Raw genomic sequence first — 18,714 nt, 5'->3', positions numbered from 1 at the left:
TTTCGAGTTGAGAGAAATCTTCCCACTCGGGGGCTTAGCTGCGACCCCGTAATCGCCTAAGTTAAAAAACATTCCGAGTGGAGAGCAATCCTCCCACTCAGGGGCTTAGCTGCGACCCTGAAATCGCCTAAGTTAAAAACACTTCGAGTGGAAAGCAATCCTCCCACTCGGGACTTAGCCGCGACCCTGAAATCGCCTAAGTTAAAAACATTCCGGGTGGAGAGCAATCCTCCCACTTGGAGACTTAGCCTCGACCCTGTAATCGCCTAAGTCACAAATATGCTCTCAGCTACGCCACAAATACAACGTACGCTCCATCCTTATCCGCAAGGATGATGAGGTGTCGATTGAACACCACGTCTGTGCTACGCAACAAATACAACGTGCGCTTCATCCTTATCTGCAAGGACGACGAGGTGTTGATTGAACACCATGTCTGACCTGCGTCACAAGTACAATGTACCATCCCTACCGCAAGGACGACGTGGCGTCGACTGAACGCCGCGTCTGAGCTCCGTCGCAAGTACAATATACTTTTCACTTGGCAAAACGTGAGAAGATCAAGTCCACTCGGAACCGAAAGACAGTTAGAAATAGTTCAAAACTAGAATAAAAGCAATGATATTCAAAGGAATTCAAGTTCACATAAACCCTGCAAAAGTGCAGGACCGCAGCAGGTAGAAGTACTCAGGCGTCAAGCCTGAAAGAGTTTAATAATTACATAATCACTTGGCATTTCGAGGCAAATAAAGGTGGGGCATAATGTTTTGATCACTCGTCAGGAGGACTTGCTGGATCGCAGAAATTGCCAAGGTCAATGTTGTCTATGATGCGAGTGGCTACGTCTAGGAAAGTGTCCATAAAGGACTGCAAAGTGTGTTTTTTGGTGTTTGCTACGTCTTGAGCTTGCGTTGGTTTTCCTTGAAGAGGAAAGCGTGATGCAGCAATAGTAGCGTAAGTATTTTCTCAGTTTTTGAGAACCAAGGTATCAATCCAGTAGGAGGCTCCTCAAAAGTCCCACACACCTACACAAACAAACAAGAACTCTCAACCAACGCAATAAAGGGGTTGTCAATCCCTTCACGACCACTTGCGAAAGTGAGATCTGATAGAGATAATATGATAAGATAAATATATATTTGGTATTTTATAATATAGATTGGAAAAGTAAAGATGCAAATAAAAGTAGATTGAAAGCTTATATGATAAAGGATGGACCCAGGGGCCATAGGTTTCACTAGTGGCTTCTCTCAAGATAGCATAAGTATTACGGTGGGTGAACAAATTACTGTCGAGCAATTGATAGAAAAGCGAATAATTATGAGATTATCTAGGCATGATCATGTATATAGGCATCATGTCCATGACAAGTAGAACGACTCCTGCCTGCATCTACTACTATTACTCCACACAACAACCGCTATCCAACATGCATCTAGAGTATTAAGTTCATAAACAACAGAGTAACGCATTAAGAAAGATGACATGATGTAGAGGGATAAACTCATGCAATATGATATAAACCCCATATTTTTATCCTCGATGGCAACAATACAATACGTGCCTTGCTGCCCCTGCTGTCACTGGGAAAGGACACCGCAAGATTGAACCCAAAGCTAAGCACTTCTCCCATTGCAAGAAAGATCAATCTAGTAGGCCACACCAAACTGATAATTCGAAGAGACTTGCAAAGATAACTTAATCACACATAAAAGAATTCAGAGGAGATTCAAATATTTCTCATAGATAAACTTGATCATAAACCTACAATTCATCGGATCTTGACAAACACACCGCAAAAAGAGTTACATCGAACAGATCTCCAAGAAGATCAAGGAGAACTTTGTATTGAGATTCAAAGGGAGAGAACAAGCCATCATAACTATGGACCCGAAGGTCTATGGTAAACTACTCACAACTCATGGGAGAGGCCTTGGAGGTGATGTAGAGGCCCTCCATGGTCGATTCCCGCTCCGGCGGAGCGCCGACGAAGGCTCCAAGATGGGATCTCGCGGATACAGAAGGTTACGGTGGTGGAAATAGTTTTTCGTGGTCGCTTCTGATGTTTTCGGGGTACATGAGTATATATAGGAGGAAGAAGTAGGTCGGTGGACGCTCGAGGGGCCCATGAGGATGGGGGGCGTGCCCACTTGTAGGGAGCACGCCGGGCACCCTCGTGGCCGCCTCCTTTGTTTCTTGACTTCCACTCCAAGTCCTCTGGATCACGTTTGTTTCAAAAAGATCGATCGCGAAGGTTTCATTCCGTTTGGACCCCGTTTGATATTCCTTTTCTTCGAAACACTGAAATAGGCAAAAAAAAAAATAGCAATTCGGGTTGTGCCTCCGGTTAGTAGGTTAGTCCCAAAAATGATATAAAAATGTAAAGTAAAGCCCATAAACATCCAAAACGGGTAATATAATAGCATGGAACAATAAAAAACTATAGATACGTTGGAGACGTATCAAGCATCCCCAAACTTAATTCCTGCTCGTCCTCGAGTAGGTAAATGATAAAAGCAGAATTTTTGATGTGGAATGCTACCTAGCATAATTCTCAATGTAATTTTCTTTATTGTGGCATGAATGTTCAGATCCAAATGATTCAAAATAAAAGTTCATATTGACATAAGAAATAGTAATACTTCAAGCATACTAATCAAAGCAATCATGTCTTCCCAAAATAACATGGCTAAAGAAAGTTCATCCCTACAAAAATCATATTGTTAGGCTATGTTTCATTTTCATTACACAAAATACTACCATCAAGAACAACCCTGGTTTCAGCCAAGCAATTGGTTCATACTTTTTAACGCGCTTCAGCCTTTTTCAACTCTCACGCAATACATAAGCATGAGCCATGGATATATCACTATGGGTGGAATAGAATAAGATGATGAAGGTTGTGTGGAGAAGACAAAAAAAGAGAAAGTCTCACATTGACGAGGCTAATCAACGGGCTATGGAGATTTCCATAAATTGATGTCAACATGAGGAGTAGGGATTGCCATGCAACGGATGCACTAGAGCTATAAATGTATGAAAGCTCAACAAAATAAACTAGTGGGTGTGCATCCAACTTGTTTGCTCACGAAGACCTAGAGCATTTTGAGGAAGCCCATCGTAGGAATATACAAGGCAAGTTCTATAATGAAAAATTCCCACTAGTATATGAAAGTGACAACATATGAGACTCTCTATATGAAGAACATGGTGCTACTTTGAAGCACAAGTGTGGAAAAGGATAGTAACATTGCCCCCTTTTTTTCCTTTTTTTTCTTTTGTCTCTTTTTTTCTTTGGCCTTTTTTTGGCCTTTTTTCTTCTTCTTTTTGGCCTTTTTTTATTTGGGGACAATGCTCTAATAATGATGATCATCACACTTCTATTTATTTACAACTCATGAATTACAACTCAAAACTAGAACAAGATATGACTCTATATGAATGCCTCTGGCGGTGTACCGGGATGGGCAATGAATCAAGAGTGAGATGTATGAAAATTTATGCATGGTGGCTTTGGCACAAATACGATGTCAACTACATGATCATGCAAGGCAATATGACAATGATGATGTGTGTCATGAAAAATGGAGTGGAACGGTGGAAAGTTGCATGGCAATATATCTCGGAATGGCTATGGGAATGCCATGATAGGTAGGTATGGTGGCTGTTTTGAGGAAGATATAAGGAGGTTTATGTGTGATAGAGCGTATCGTATCACGGGGTTTGGATGCACCGGCGAAGTTTGCACCAACTCTCAAGGTGAGAAAGGGCAATGCACGGTACCGAAGAGGCTAGCAATCATGGAAAGGTAAAAGTGTGTATAATCCATGGACTCAACATTAGTCATAAAGAACTCATATACTTATTGCAAAGTACTACTACGCATGCTCCTAGGGGGGAGGTTGGTAGGAGTTAACCATCGCGCACCTCCGACCTCCACTCAAGGGAAGGCAATCAAAAGAGCACCCCATGCAATAAATTTGTTACACAACTTTTACTATACGTGCATGCTATGGTACTTGCCAACTTCAACACAAGCATTCTTTAAATTCATAATCACCAAACTAGCATGACTCTAATATCACTACCTCCATATCTCAAAACAATTATCAAGTATCCAATTGATCATAGCATCCAATTCACTTCATATGATAGTTTTTATTATACCCAACTTGGATGCCCATCATTCTAGGACCAATTTTATAACCATAACAAATACCATGCTGTTCTAAGAGACTCTCAAAATAATATAAGTGAAGCATGAGAGATTAACAATTTCTACAAAATTAAGCCACCGCCGTGCTCTAAAAGATATAAGTGAAGTACTAGAGCAAAACTATCTAGCTCAAAAGATATAAGTGAATCACATATAATATTCTAATAAATTCCAATCAAGTGGGTTTCTTCCAAAATGTGTGTACAGAAAGGATGATTGTGGTAAACTAAAAAGCAGAGACTAATATCATACAAGACGCTCCAAGCAAAACACAAATCATGTGGCGAATAAAAATATAGCTCCAAGTAAAGTTACCGATAGAAGAAGACGAAAGAGGGGATGCCATCCCGGGCATCCCAAAGATTAGGCTTTTGGTTATCCTTGAATATCTTGGGGTGCCATGGGCATCCCCAAGCTTAGGCTCTTGCCACTCCTTATTCCATAGTCCATCAAATCTTTACCCAAAACTTGAAAACTTCACAATACAAAACTCAACAGGAAATCTCATAAGCTCCATTGGTGCAAGAAAGAAAAACCACCACATAAGGTACTGTAATGAACTCATTCTTGATTTATATTGGTGTTAAACCTACTGTATTCCAACTTATCTATGGTTCATACCCTACATACTAGCCATAGATGCATCAAAATAAGCAAACAACACACGAAAAAAAGAATCTGTCAAAAACAGAACAGTCTGTAGCAATCTGTAACTCTCGAATACTTCTGGAACTCTAAAAATCTTACAAAAATAGGAAGTCCTAGGTAGTTTGTCTATTGATCTACATAAAAAAGAATCAACGCAAAATCACGTTTCTGTGAATTACTAAAATTATTTTCGTGCGTGAAATGTTTCTGTTTTTCAGCAGAATCAAATTAACTATCACCATAGGTTATCCTATAGGTTCTACTTGGCACAAACACTAATTAAAACATAAAAACACATCTAAACATAAGCTAGATGAAAAATTTATTACTAAATAGAAGCAAAAACAAAAAACAAAAAATAAAATTGGGTTGTCTCCCAACTAGCGCTATCGTTTAACGCCCCTAGCTAGGCATAAAGGTGAGGATAGATCTAAGTAGTGCCATCTTTAATTTTCAGTTTTTAGCAGAGTCATGCTCGAATCCGGGAGGTTCTTTACGTTTCCCTTCATACTCGGAAATTTTTAGATCTAAAGAATCCAACCGCTTATTGCAAAGAGTAATCAACATATTCATGCCGTGAAGATTTCCGCTAACACTCTTAAGAGGTTCAAGAGACTTTTGTAAGATTTTTGTTACTTCGCAAATCTTTTCAAACACTTGTGTTTCTTCTTGGGTAGGATGTGGTCCCCCTTTTTGAGGTAATGTTCCCACTATTCCCTCTATAATTTCATGTGCAATACTGGGATCAATTTCAATAAAATTTCCCTTGGCAATGCAATCCAAGAGTTGTCTATGAGACATATTTAGGCCAACATAAAAATTGCGAAGTAGAATTCTAAACTTCACCTCTAGGGTGCAATTACGATAAGATTCCATCATCTTATACCAAGCATCTTTTAAGTTTTCTCCTTGCCTTTGCTTGAAGTGAAGAACTTCAAACTCGGGAGACATAGGAGCAGATAAGGGACTAGCCATTACGACGAGCAAACAAAAGACAAGTGAAAGAGAGAGGAGATTGGTAAAGAGAGGGCGAATAAAACGACAAGGGTGAAGTGGGGGAGAGGAAAACGAGAGGCAAATGGCAAATAATGTAAATGCGAGGGAGATGAGTTTGTGATGGTTACTTGGTATGTCTTGACTTGAGCGAAGACCTCCCCAGCAACGGCGCCAGAAATCCTTCTTGCTACGTCTTGAGCTTGCGTTGGTTTTCTTTGAAGAGGAAAGGGTGATGCAGCAATAGTAGCGTAAGTATTTCCCTCAGTTTTTGAGAACCAAGGTATCAATCCAGTAGGAGGCTCCTAAAAAGTCCCATGCACCTACAAAAACAAACAAGAACTCACAACCAACGCAATAAAGGGGTTGTCAATCCCTTCACGGCCACTTGCGAAAGTGAGATCTGATAGAGATAATATGATAAGATAAATAATATTTTTGGTATTTTATAATATAGATTGGAAAAGTAAAGATGCAAATAAAAGTAGATTGAAAGCTTATATGATAAAGGATGGACCCGGGGGCCATAGGTTTCATTAGTGGCTTCTCTCAAGATAGCATAACTATTACGGTGTGTGAACAAATTACTGTCGAGCAATTGATAGAAAAGCGAATAATTATGAGATTATCTAGGCATGATCATGTATATAGGCATCACGTCCATGACAAGTAGACCGACTCCTGCCTGCATCTACTACTATTACTCCACACAACGACCGCTATCCAGCATGCATCTAGAGTATTAAGTTCATAAACAACAGAGTAACGCATTAAGAAAGATGGCATGATGTAGAGGGATAAACTCATGCAATATGATATAAACCCCATCTTTTTATCCTCGATGGCAACAATACAATACGTGCCTTGCTGCCCCTGCTGTCACTAGGAAAGGACACCGCAAGATTGAACCCAAAGCTAAGCACTTCTCCCATTGCAAGAAAGATCAATCTAGTAGGCCACACCAAACTGATAATTCGAAGAGACTTGCAAAGATAACTTAATCACACATAAAAGAATTCAGAGGAGATTCAAATATTTCTCATAGATAAACTTGATCATAAACCCACAATTCATCGGATCTCGACAAACACACCGCAAAAAGAGTTACATCGAATAGATCTCCAAGAAGATCAAGGAGAACTTTGTATTGAGATTCAAAGAGAGAGAAGAAGCCATCTAGCTAATAACTATGGACCGTAAGGTCTGTGGTAAACTAGTCACAACTCATCGGAGAGGCCTTGGAGATGATGTAGAGGCCCTCCATGGTCGATTCCCCCTCCGACGGAGCGCCGACAAAGGGTCCAAGATGGGATCTCACGGATACAGAAGGTTACGGTGGTGGAAATAGTTTTTCGTGGTCTCTTCTGATGTTTTCGGGGTACATGGGTATATATAGGAGGAAGAAGTAGGTTGGTTGACGCTCGAGGGGCCCATGAGGGTGGGGGGCGCCCCGGGCACCCTCGTGACCACCTCCTTTGTTTCTTGACTTCCACTCCAAGTCCTCTGGATCATGTTTGTTCCAAAAAGATCGCTCCCAAAGGTTTCATTCCGTTTGGACTCCATTTGATATTCCTTTTCTTTGAAACACTGAAATAGGAAAAAAACAGCAATTCGGGCTGGGCCTCCGGTTAGTAGGTTAGTCCCAAAAATGATATAAAAGTGTAAAGTAAAGCCCATAAACATCCAAAACGGCTAATATAATAGCATGGAACAATAAAAAATTATAGATACGTTGGATACATATCAGTGTTCACAACCTTGAGTTCCGCCAACTTGTCTTCTCTGACGTCCTTGCAGTGCACTCGGACCAATGACAGGGCGACGTCAGCGCCGCAACGAGCAAATGATTTCTTCCATTCTTGCACTCGGTCAGGTATTTGATTCAGTCGAGCCATTAGAGACTCGAGGTCTTGTGAGAGTTCCGCCTGAGGACAGAGTTCAACATCAACCCGAGTCATCGCTGCCTTCAGTCGGGCAAGATAAGCAACAACATTGTCCATGCGTGATTCCAACCGCAACACATGCATTGCAACATCATCTTTGACAGGACAATTTATGGGGTCGAGACCCGTCTCGACCCGCCCAGTCTCTGCTTCAAATTCTTGACAAACTTCTGCACAGTCGAAAAAGAATAGTGAGTCGACAGTTTGACAAGACGTGTCAATCGACAAGAACAAATCAGTCGAACAATATTACCTTCAAGCTTCAAGACCAGCTTTGCAGCAAGCTGTCCCAGGTAAGACTCTAGCTCTCCCTTCTTGGCCTTGAGGTTTCCAACTTCGTCGGTTGATACGTCTCCGTCGTATCTATAATTTTTGATTGTTCCATGCCAATATTATTCAACTTTTATATACTTTTGGCAACTTTTTATACTATTTCTTGGGACTAACATATTGATCCAGTGCCCAGTGCCAATTCCTGTCTATTGCATGTTTTTTTCCCCGTAGAAACCCAATATCAAACGGAGTCCAAACGGGATAAAAACATACGGAGATTTTTTTTGGAATATTTATGATTTTTGGGAAGTAAAATCAACGTGAAACGGTGTCCGGGGTGGCCACGACACAGGGGGGTGCGCCCTCCCCCCAGGACGCGGCTTGGGCTCTCGTGGGCCACCCGTAAGGCGGTTGACGCTCTTCATTTGGCACAAGAAAGCTAATTTTATGAGAAAAATCTGGGCGAAAGATTCACCCCAATCGGAGTTACGGATCTCCAGATATAAAGGAAACGGTGAAGGGGTAGAATCAGGGAACGCAGAAACAGAGAGATAGATCCAATCTCGGAGGGGAGCCCCTCCCAAGCCATGGGAGCCAAGGACCTGAGGGGAAACCCTTCTCCCATCTAGGGAGGAGGTCAAGGAAGAATAAGAAGAAGGGGGCCTCTCTCCCCCTTGCTTCCGGTGGCGCCGGAGCGCTGCCGGGGGCCATCATCATCACCGCGATCTTCACCAACACCGCCGTCATCTTCACCAACATCTCCATCACCTTCCCCCTTCTATATTCAGCGGTCCACTCTCCTGCAACCCGCTGTACCCTCTACTTGAACATGGTGCTTTATGCTTCATATTATTTTCCAATGATGTGTTGCCATCCTATGATGTCTGAGTAGATTTTCACTGTCCTACCGGTGATTGATGAATTGCTATGATTGGTTTAATTTGCTTGTGGTTATGTTGCTGTCCTATTGTGCCCTCCGTGTCGCGCAAGCATGAGGGATTCCCGCTGTAGGGTGTTGCAATACGTTTATGATTCTTTTATGGTGGGTTGCTTGAGTGACAGAAGCATAAACCCGAGTAAGGGGATTGTTGCGTACGGGATAAAGGGGACTTGATGCTTTAATGATATGGTTGGGTTTTACCTTAATGAATCTTTAGTAGTTGCGGAAGCTTGCTAGAGTTCCAATCATAAGTGCATATGATCCAAGAAGAGAAAGTATGTTAGCTTATGCCTCTCCCACATAAAACTTGCTATCGGTCTAGTAGCGTAGTCAATTGCTTAGGGACAATTTCACAACTCCTACCACCACTTTTCCACACTCGCTATATTCACTTTCTTGCATCTTTATTTAAACAGCCCCTAGCTTTTATTTATGTGCTCTTTATTATCTTGCAAACCTATCCTATCACACCTACAAAGTACTTGTAGTTTCATACTTGTTCTAGGTAAAGCGAACGCCAAGTATGCGTAGAGTTGTATCGGTGGTCGATAGAACTTGAGGGAATATTTATTCTACTTTTAGCTCCTTGTTGGGTTCGACACTCTTACTTATCGAAAACTGTTGCGATCCCCTACACTTGTGGGTTATCAAGACCTTTTTCTGGCGCCGTTGCCGGGGAGTCATAGCGTGGGGTGAATATTCTCGTGTGTGCTTGTTTTCTTTATCACTAAGTAATTTTTATTTGCTGTTCTAAGTTGTTCTCTATCTTTAGTTATGGATATGGAACATAAAATACCAAAACAATTAGATGTACTTGCTACTCATGTAGATGGGATAACTCCTAAAACCCCCGACTCTCATTATGCGAGAGATATTATGTGCTACTTTGATAATCCTGAGAAAACCCCATTCAACTTTATAATGGGAGACATGTTGGATCAACGTGAACACTTTAGGGATTATCGCTCAACACAAAAAGGGAAACTATTATGGGATTAATTTATTATGTTGCGTTGGTATGCCTGGAATCTATGCTTGAGATATGATATTACTTGTTGCTCTTGGATGGAGGCTCCACACCTTCCCTTTTCATGCAAATTTAATGATAATGAAACCTTAGCTTCTTATGCTAATGGTATATATGATTACTATGATGTGGAACAAATAGAAGAATTTGTTGCTTTTAAGGCTGCTTATGAAATTGAAGCTTTGTTTGAAAAGTATGAAGCTTTTGATGATGATGGTTATAGGCCTGAAAATCTTGTTATACTTAGATATTGCTATGAAAATTATGAATACAATTATTATATTAATGCTTTTATGAAGAAAGTCTCCGCTGTCCAAGAAGAGACTAATATTTTGCAGGAAGCTATGGAAGAAGAAATTGATGAAACTGTGAGCTCATTGGATGAAAAAGATGATGAGGAGAGCGAAGAACAAAAGGAGGAAGAGCTTATTAGCTACCCGTGCCCACCTTCTAATGAGAGTAACTCTTCAACTCATACATTGTTTAATTCCCCTTCGTGCTTACCGAAGGATGATTGCTATGATGACTGCTATGATCCCTTGAATTTGTTTGAAATATCCCTTTTTGATGATGCATGCTATGCTTGTGGCCAAGATGCCAATATGAATTATGCTTATGGAGATGAACTTGCTATAGTTCCTTATGTTAAACATGAAATTGTTGCTATTGCACCCATTCATGATAGTCCTATTATCTTTTTGAATTCTCCCGACTACACTATATCGGAGAAGTTTGTGCTTATTAAGGATTATATTGATGGGTTGCCTTTTACCGTTGCACATGATAATTTTGATGAATGTAATATGCATGTGCTTGCTGCTCCTACTTGCAATTATTATGAGAGAGGAACTATTTCTCCACCTCTCTATGTTTCCAATATGATAAAATTGCAAGAAACTGCTTATACTATGCATTGGCCTTTACTATGTGTGCATGACTTGTTCTTTTATGACATGCCGATGCATAGGAAGAGAGTTAGACTTCGTTGTTGCTTGATATATGTTACTCTATGCTCACTACTAAATTACAAATCATTGTTAATTAGAATTGGCTTTGATATACCTTGGGATCCGGGTGGATCCATTACTTGAGCACTAAATGCCTAGCTTAATGGCTTTAAAGAAAGCGCTGCCAGGGAGACAACCCAGAAGTTTTAGAGAGTCATTTATTTCTGTTGAGTGCTTTCATATAGTTTAAAAACACAAAAATAAAGAGGGGAACCTAAAAACTTTTCAAAAAGAAAAGTGAAAGTGAGAGAGACAAGCATTGTTGAAGTGGGAGCTAGCCTTGAACTTTGTTCATGCTCACGGAAACTTTGTGAATCTTGATTACAGAAACTTTTCATCAAAAATAATTATACCCTTGTACAGTTCCATTGTATTATAAAAATAATGTGCCAAGGTTTGCGTTTAGGATGTTTACAATGCTTGTTGGTTTGTACGGTGCAGGACAGAAACTTTGGCTGTAGTGCACGATTTTACATTTTTAACTGGAATGTCAAATGGTTCTGATTCCTTTGCAATGTCTTAATGTACAAATTGTTTATTTTTCCTAATTTTGGTAGAATTTTTTGGGTACCAGAAGTATGGTGGATGTTCAGATTGCTACAGACTGTTCTGTTTTTGACAGATTCTGATTTTGATGCATAGTTTGCTTGTTTTGATGAAACTATCAATTTATGTTAGTGTATTAAGACATGAAAAAGTTATATTACAGTAGACACAATTCAAAAACAAAATATTAATTGGTTTTCAACAGTACTTAGAGTAGTGATTTGCTTTATTATACTAACGGATCTTACCGAGTTTTCTGTTGAAGTTTTGTGTGGATGAAGTGTGTAAACGAGGAGGTCTCGATATGAGGAAAAGGAAGAGAGGCAAGAGCTCAAGCTTGGGGATGCCCGAGGCACCCCAAGTAAATATTCAAGGAGACTCAAGCGTCTAAGCTTGGGTATGCCCCGGAAGGCATCCCCCCTTTCTTCAACAAGTATTGGTATGTTTTCGTATTCGTTTCGTTTATGCATTATGTGCAAGTCTTGGAGCGTCTTTTGCATTTAATTTTCATTTTTCTTTTATGCACCATGCTGGTATGAGACAGTCCTTGGTTGATTTATAGAATGCTCATTGCACTTCACTTAAATCTTTTGAGTATGGCTTTATAGAATGCTTCATGTGCTTCACTTATATCATTTGAAGTTTGGATTGCCTGTTTCTCTTCACATAGAAAACCGTCATTTGTAGAATGCTCTTTTGCTTCACTTATATTTGTTAGAGCGTGGGCATATATTTTGTAGAAAGAATTAAACTCTCTTGCTTCACTTATATCTATTTAGAGAGATGACAGGAATTGGTCATTCACATGGTTAGTCATAAAATCCTACATAAACTTGTAGATCACTGAATATGATATGTTTGATTCCTTGCAATAGTTTTGCAATATAAAGGTGGTGATATTAGAGTCGTGCTAGTTTAGTAGTTGTGAAATTGAGAAATACTTGTGTTGGGGTTTGCAAGTCCCGTAGCATGCACGTATGGTGAACCGTTATGTAACGAAGTTGGAGCATGAGGTGCTCTTTGATTGCTTTCCTTATGAGTGGCAGTCGGGGACAAGCGATGGTCTTTTCCTACCAATCTATCCCTCTAGGGGCATGCGTAGTAGTACTTTGCTTCGAGGGCTAAGTAGACTTTTGCAATAAGTATACGAGTTCTTTATGACTAATGTGAGTCCATGGATATACGCACACTCACCCTTCCACTTTGCTAGCCTCTATTGTACCGTGCAACTTTCGCCGGTATCGTGAACCCATTATTTACCTTCCTCAAAACAGCCACCATACCTACCTATTATGGCATTTCCATAGCCATTCCGAGATATATTGCCATGCAACTTCCATCATCATCATATACATGACTTGAGCATTCATTGTCATATTGCTTTGCATGATCGTAAGATAGCTAGCATGATGTTTTCATGGCTTGTCCGTTTTTTGATGTCATTGCTATGCTAGATCATTGCACATCCCGGTACACCGCCGAAGTCATTCATATAGAGTCATATCTTTGTTCTAGATATTGAGTTGTAAGTAAATAAAAGTGTGATGATCATCATTATTAGAGCATTGCCCCAAGTGAGGAAAGGATGAAGGAGACTGATTCCCCCACAAGTCGGGATGAGACTTCGGACTTTATGAAAAATAAAAGAGGCCAAAGAAGCCCAAATAAAAAAAGAGGCCAAGGAAGCCCACCAAAAAGAAAGAAAAAAATAAAAAATATGAAAATGAAAAAAATGAGAAATAAAAAGAAAAAAATGAGAGAAAAAGAGAGAAGGGGCAATGTTACTATCCTTTTACCACACTTGTGCTTCAGAGTAGCACCATGTTCTTCATAGAGAGAGCCTCCTATGCTTTCACTTTCATATACTAGTGGGAATTTTCATTATAGAACTTGGCTTGTATATTCCGATGATGGGCTTCCTCAAACACCCGAGGTCTTCATGAGCAAGCAAGTTGGATGCACACCCACTTAGTTTCTAGTTTGAGCTTTCATACACTTATGGTTCTTGGTGCATCCATTGCATGGCAATCCCTACTCACTCACATTGATATCTATTGATGGGTATCTCCATAGCCTGTTGATACGCCTAGTTGATGTGAGACTATCTTCTCCCTTTTTGTCCTCACAACCACCACCATATACCACCATAGTGCTATGTCCATGGCTTGCGCTCTTGTATTGCGTAAGAGTTGAAAAAGCTGAAGCACGTTAAAAAGTATGAACCAATTGCTCGACTTGTCATCGGGGTTGTGCATGATGGGAGTATTTTGTGTGACGAAGATGGAGCATAGCCAGACTATATGATTTTGTAGGGATGATCTTTCTTTGGCTATGTTATTTCGATAAGACATAATTGCTTGGTTGGTATGCTCGAAGTGTTATTGTTTTTATGTCAAATGATAGACTATTGCTTTGAATCACTCGTGTCTTATATTCATGCCATGATTAGACATATGATCAAGCTTATGCTAGGTAGCATTCCACATCAAAAATTATCTTTTTATCATTTACCTACTCGAGGACGAGCAGGAATTAAGCTTGGGGATGCTGATATGTCTCCGTCGTATCTATAATTTTTGATTGTTCCATGCCAATATTATTCAACTTTTATATACTTTTGGCAACTTTTTATACTATTTTTTGGGACTAACATATTGATCCAGTGCCCAGTGCCAGTTCCTGTCTGTTGCATGTTTTTTGTTTCGCGGAAACCCAATATGAAACGGGGTCCAAACGGGATAAAAACGGATGGAGATTTTTTTGGAATATTTATGATTTTTGGGAAGTAAAATCAACGCGAAACGGTGTCCGGGGTGGCCACGAGACAGGGGGGCGCCCTCTCCCCTGGGGTGCGGCCTGGGCTCTCGTGGGCCACCCGTAAGGCGGTTGACGCTCTTCGTTTGGTGCAAGAAAGCTAATTTTATGAGAAAAATCTGGGCGAAAGATTCACCCCAATCGGAGTTACGGTTCTCCAGATATCAAGGAAACAGTGAAGGGGTAGAATCAGGGAACGCAGAAACAGAAAGATAGATCCAATCTCGGAGGGGCTCTCGCCCCTCCCAAGCCATGGGAGCCAAGGACCAGAGGGGAAACCCTTCTCCCATCTAGGGAGGAGGTCAAGGAAGAAGAAGAAGAAGGGGGCCTCTCTCCCCCTTGCTTCCGGTGGCGCCGGAGCGCTGCAGGGGGCCATCATCATCACCGCGATCTTCACCAACAACGCCGTCATCTTCACCAACATCTCCATCACCTTCCCCCTTCTATATTCAGCGGTCCACTCTCGCACTACCGCTGTACCCTCTACTTGAACATGGTGCTTTATGCTTCATATTATTTTCCAATGATGTGTTGCCATCCTATGATGTCTGAGTAGATTTTTGCTATCCTACCGGTGATTGATGAATTGCTACGATTGGTTTAATTTTCTTGTGGTTATGTTGCTGTCCTATTGTGCCCTCCGTGTCGCGCAAGCGTGAGGGATTCCCGCTGTAGGGTGTTGCAATACGTTTATGATTCTTTTATGGTGGGTTGCTTGAGTGACAGAAGCATAAACCCGAGTAAGGGGATTGTTGCGTACGGGATAAAGGGGACTTGATGCTTTAATGCTATGGTTGGGTTTTTACCTGAATGAATCTTTAGTAGTTGCGGACGCTTGCTAGAGTTCCAATCGTAAGTGCATATGTTCCAAGAAGAGAAAGTATGTTAGCTTATGCCTCTCCCACATAAAACTTGCTATCGGTCTAGTAGCATAGTTAATTGCTTAGGGATTATTTCACAACTCCTACCACCACTTTTTCACACTCGCTATATTTACTTTCTTGCATCTTTATTTAAACAGCCCCTAGCTTTTATTTACATGCTCTTTATTATCTTGCAAACCTATCCTGTCACACCCACAAAGTACTTCTAGTTTCATACTTGTTCTAGGTAAAGCGAACGTCAAGCGTGCGTAGAGTTGTATCGGTGGTCGATAGAACTTGAGAGAATATTTATTCTACCTTTAGATCCTCGTTGGGTCGACACTCTTACTTATTGAAAACTGTTGCGATCCCCTACACTTGTGGGTTATCATCGGTCAAGCTGTCCTTGTCCTTCTTCAGTTGCTCGACCTCCCGATTGGCCTCAGAGACAACAGTCTTCAGCTTAGAGTTCTCCTCTTCTAACTTGCTGACTGAAGCCAGCTTCTTGTCCGCAAGTGATGTCTTCTCTTGCGCCTCCTTCTGAGCCGCAGCAAGATCCTGATCCTTCTTCTCTAGAGCCTGCTTCATTTTCTCTAAAGAAATAACATTCTCCAAATGAGCTTGAAGTTGACGGTTTTCACTACGCACATCTGTTCGAGTGAAATCACTTGGTTCAAAGAGAATAAAAGGAAAAACATGGGGAAGAGCGAGTCACACGGTGGACAGTTGACGATTGGTTACCTCCCATGATAGCCGCTTCGTCCTGAGCAGTCTTGAGGTTCTTCTTGGCCAGTTCGAGGTCAAGGTTGAGGCTGATTTGGTTCTTGTTCAGTTCTCTGCAGTCAGCAAATAAGATATGTCAGTCGACAGAAACAAAAGACAATCATAGTGAAAGTTTCTCTAAGACTACCGCCGAATCAAACATTCAACAGTAGTCTCGGGGACTACACCCAATGGGTGCACTTAGTGTGCCCCCACTGGTTTGGTTTTACACTCGACATGGTCTGCCCAGCATGAGTAAAAAAGGGAGATTCTCAGACCCCAGCCGACTACCAACAGTCGACCGCGGTCTCTGGGACTACACCCAGTGCGTGCACTCTACATGCCCCCACTGGTTCGGAAAAACACTTGACTCAACATCGGTCGACTCAAGTGGAAGACCTATATAGCTCTAAGGCAGAAACACCCAAGTGGATGATTGGATGGGAAACACAGACCCCTGATAGATGCACATAAAAGGTTCCAAAACGCTCATCTAAGAGCAGCGAAGCAACAACGGCAATTATCATTATTCAAGAGACCAGTCGGGAATCAACTAACCTTGACGTTGGTTTGCAGAGCGGTGCTGGCATTATAAGCCACTCGACCGGCCTCATGCACCACGTTCATCTGCTCCATCACGAGATTTACCTGGAGAAGAGCCTCCCTGGCAGCACTCGGTGAGTCATGTGGAGTCTGGTACGCAGTGAAGAGTGATGATGGCAAGGAAGTTGAAGCAGCCACTGGGTCAGATGCATGGAGTTGTACTGGAGCGGCAGAGGTCTAAGCAGCCGACCCCGATGGACGACAAGTCAACAGCGGATTGGCGGAAGTAACATTGGTCCGAGCTGGATCTCTGGATCACTCGACCGCTGTCTCAAGCACCAGTGTCGATTGAGGGACCTGAACCTCGGGCGCTTTTCCGCTTGATGCCTTGCCCCTCCTCCTCCTCTCCCTCTGAGGAACTTCCTCTTCTTCATCATCTGGAAGCACGAGAACATCCCATGGAGCTTCATAAAAAAGAAACCTCATAAATTCAATCGACCAACAATTCAATCGACAGAATAAATTCAAGTCGAGTGGAACTTACTAGCTTTGGAGGTAGCCGCGTCATCGGTTTCCTTGTCACATGGGGCCTTGTCAACGTCCATGTCAGTCGCGGCGGGGACTGGGCTGGAAAAGTTTACAATCCATTCGGTCAGAACAGAAGTATCAATCGGTAGAAGAAAACACAGAAATAAAGAACACTCACCCGGAGGCAACAGGAACATCCATCTTGATCTTGGGCAAGGTCTTCCGAGCCTTTGAGGGGATGACCTTGGGCTGCTTGGCGACCTTCTCCGTCGGCTCTGGAGTCGAAGTCCGAGTACGCTTCTGTGTTTGGGTGCTTGGAGCCACGGTCTTGCCACGCCCGCCTGCTGGATCATGGAGTACCTTGGGTCGACCTTCCGTACGAGGTGGTGAGTCGACTATCTCATCGTCGTCCGACTCATCGCTCTCCTCCTCGTCCTCTTCTAGAGATTGCCAATCGCGCGCTTTCCTCCATGCTGTCCTCTCCCTTCTGGTCTTGCTCTAGAGCTTGTTCACCATTGGGCATCTAGTACGTCTTAGTGTAAACCTACAAAACAAGAAGTCAAGTAAATATTAGTCAGATCCGAAGACAGTCGCAAGACGTATCCAAATACAGTCGGTGGCAGAGACCGAACCTTGTCTGGCTGGTTGCTGTCGCTGAAGGGGTCGACTCTCCTGGCGCCTCTGGGGTTGTCCTTGTTCCCTGTGATACCCTTCAACCACTGGTCCACCGTCTTAGCCGATACGTCCTCTGGGTGAACCCGAGCGGTGTCGTTGGCTCTAGAGTAGATCCACATCGAGTGGTCACGAGCCAGGAGCGGCTGGATGCGTCGACTGAGAAATACCTCCAACAAATCCATGCCAGTGACACCCTGATTTATTAACTAGAGCACCCTCTCGACCAGCATGTTTGTTTCCACCCTCTCCGCAGTGGTAACTTTCAATGAGGAAGGAGTCTGGGCTCGATCTAAGTAAAAGGAGGAAGTCTAGTCGACTGGCCTGGAGTCGCAATGTCCTGGCAATAGAACCAGGTCGACTGCCAGCCCCTGACCGACTCATGAAGTGTCATGGAAGGGAAAGAGCTCCTTTTCCTCTTTTGGATACCCAAACCCCCACACATTTGGATAACATGTGTTTTCTCGTCACTCGCATTTGCTTTCTTCACCGACTGAGAGCGGATTGTGAAGATGTGCTTGAAGAGACCCCAGTGCGGTCGACAACCCAGGAAATTTTCGCACATGGAACAAACGCAACAAGATATGTGATGGTATTGGGAGAAAAGTGATGGAGTTGGGCTCCAAAAAAGTTCAAGAAGCCCAGAAAAAAGGGTGCAGGGGAAGGGAGAAACCGCGGTCGACATGGGTGGGGAGAAAAACGCACTCACCCGGTCGCGGCTGTGGTTCCGTCTCCCCCTCCGGCAACCGCACAGCCCCGTTGGCGATCAGTCCAGACTCAGCCAGCTCCTCCAAGTCTCCCGGCCAGAGCGAGGATCGGATCCAATCGCCCTAGATCCAACCCGGTGGCAGTGCCGACCGCGACGACGACCCCCAAGCCGTCTTCTTACCTTTCGCCACCCCCGTCGCCTTCTTCGCACGTTCCAGTGTCGCCGTCTTG

Source organism: Triticum dicoccoides, chromosome 3B, assembly GCF_002162155.2.
Source record: "Triticum dicoccoides isolate Atlit2015 ecotype Zavitan chromosome 3B, WEW_v2.0, whole genome shotgun sequence".
Classification (NCBI taxonomy): Eukaryota; Viridiplantae; Streptophyta; class Magnoliopsida; order Poales; family Poaceae; genus Triticum; species Triticum dicoccoides.
Note: the sequence above shows the minus strand (reverse complement) of the source record.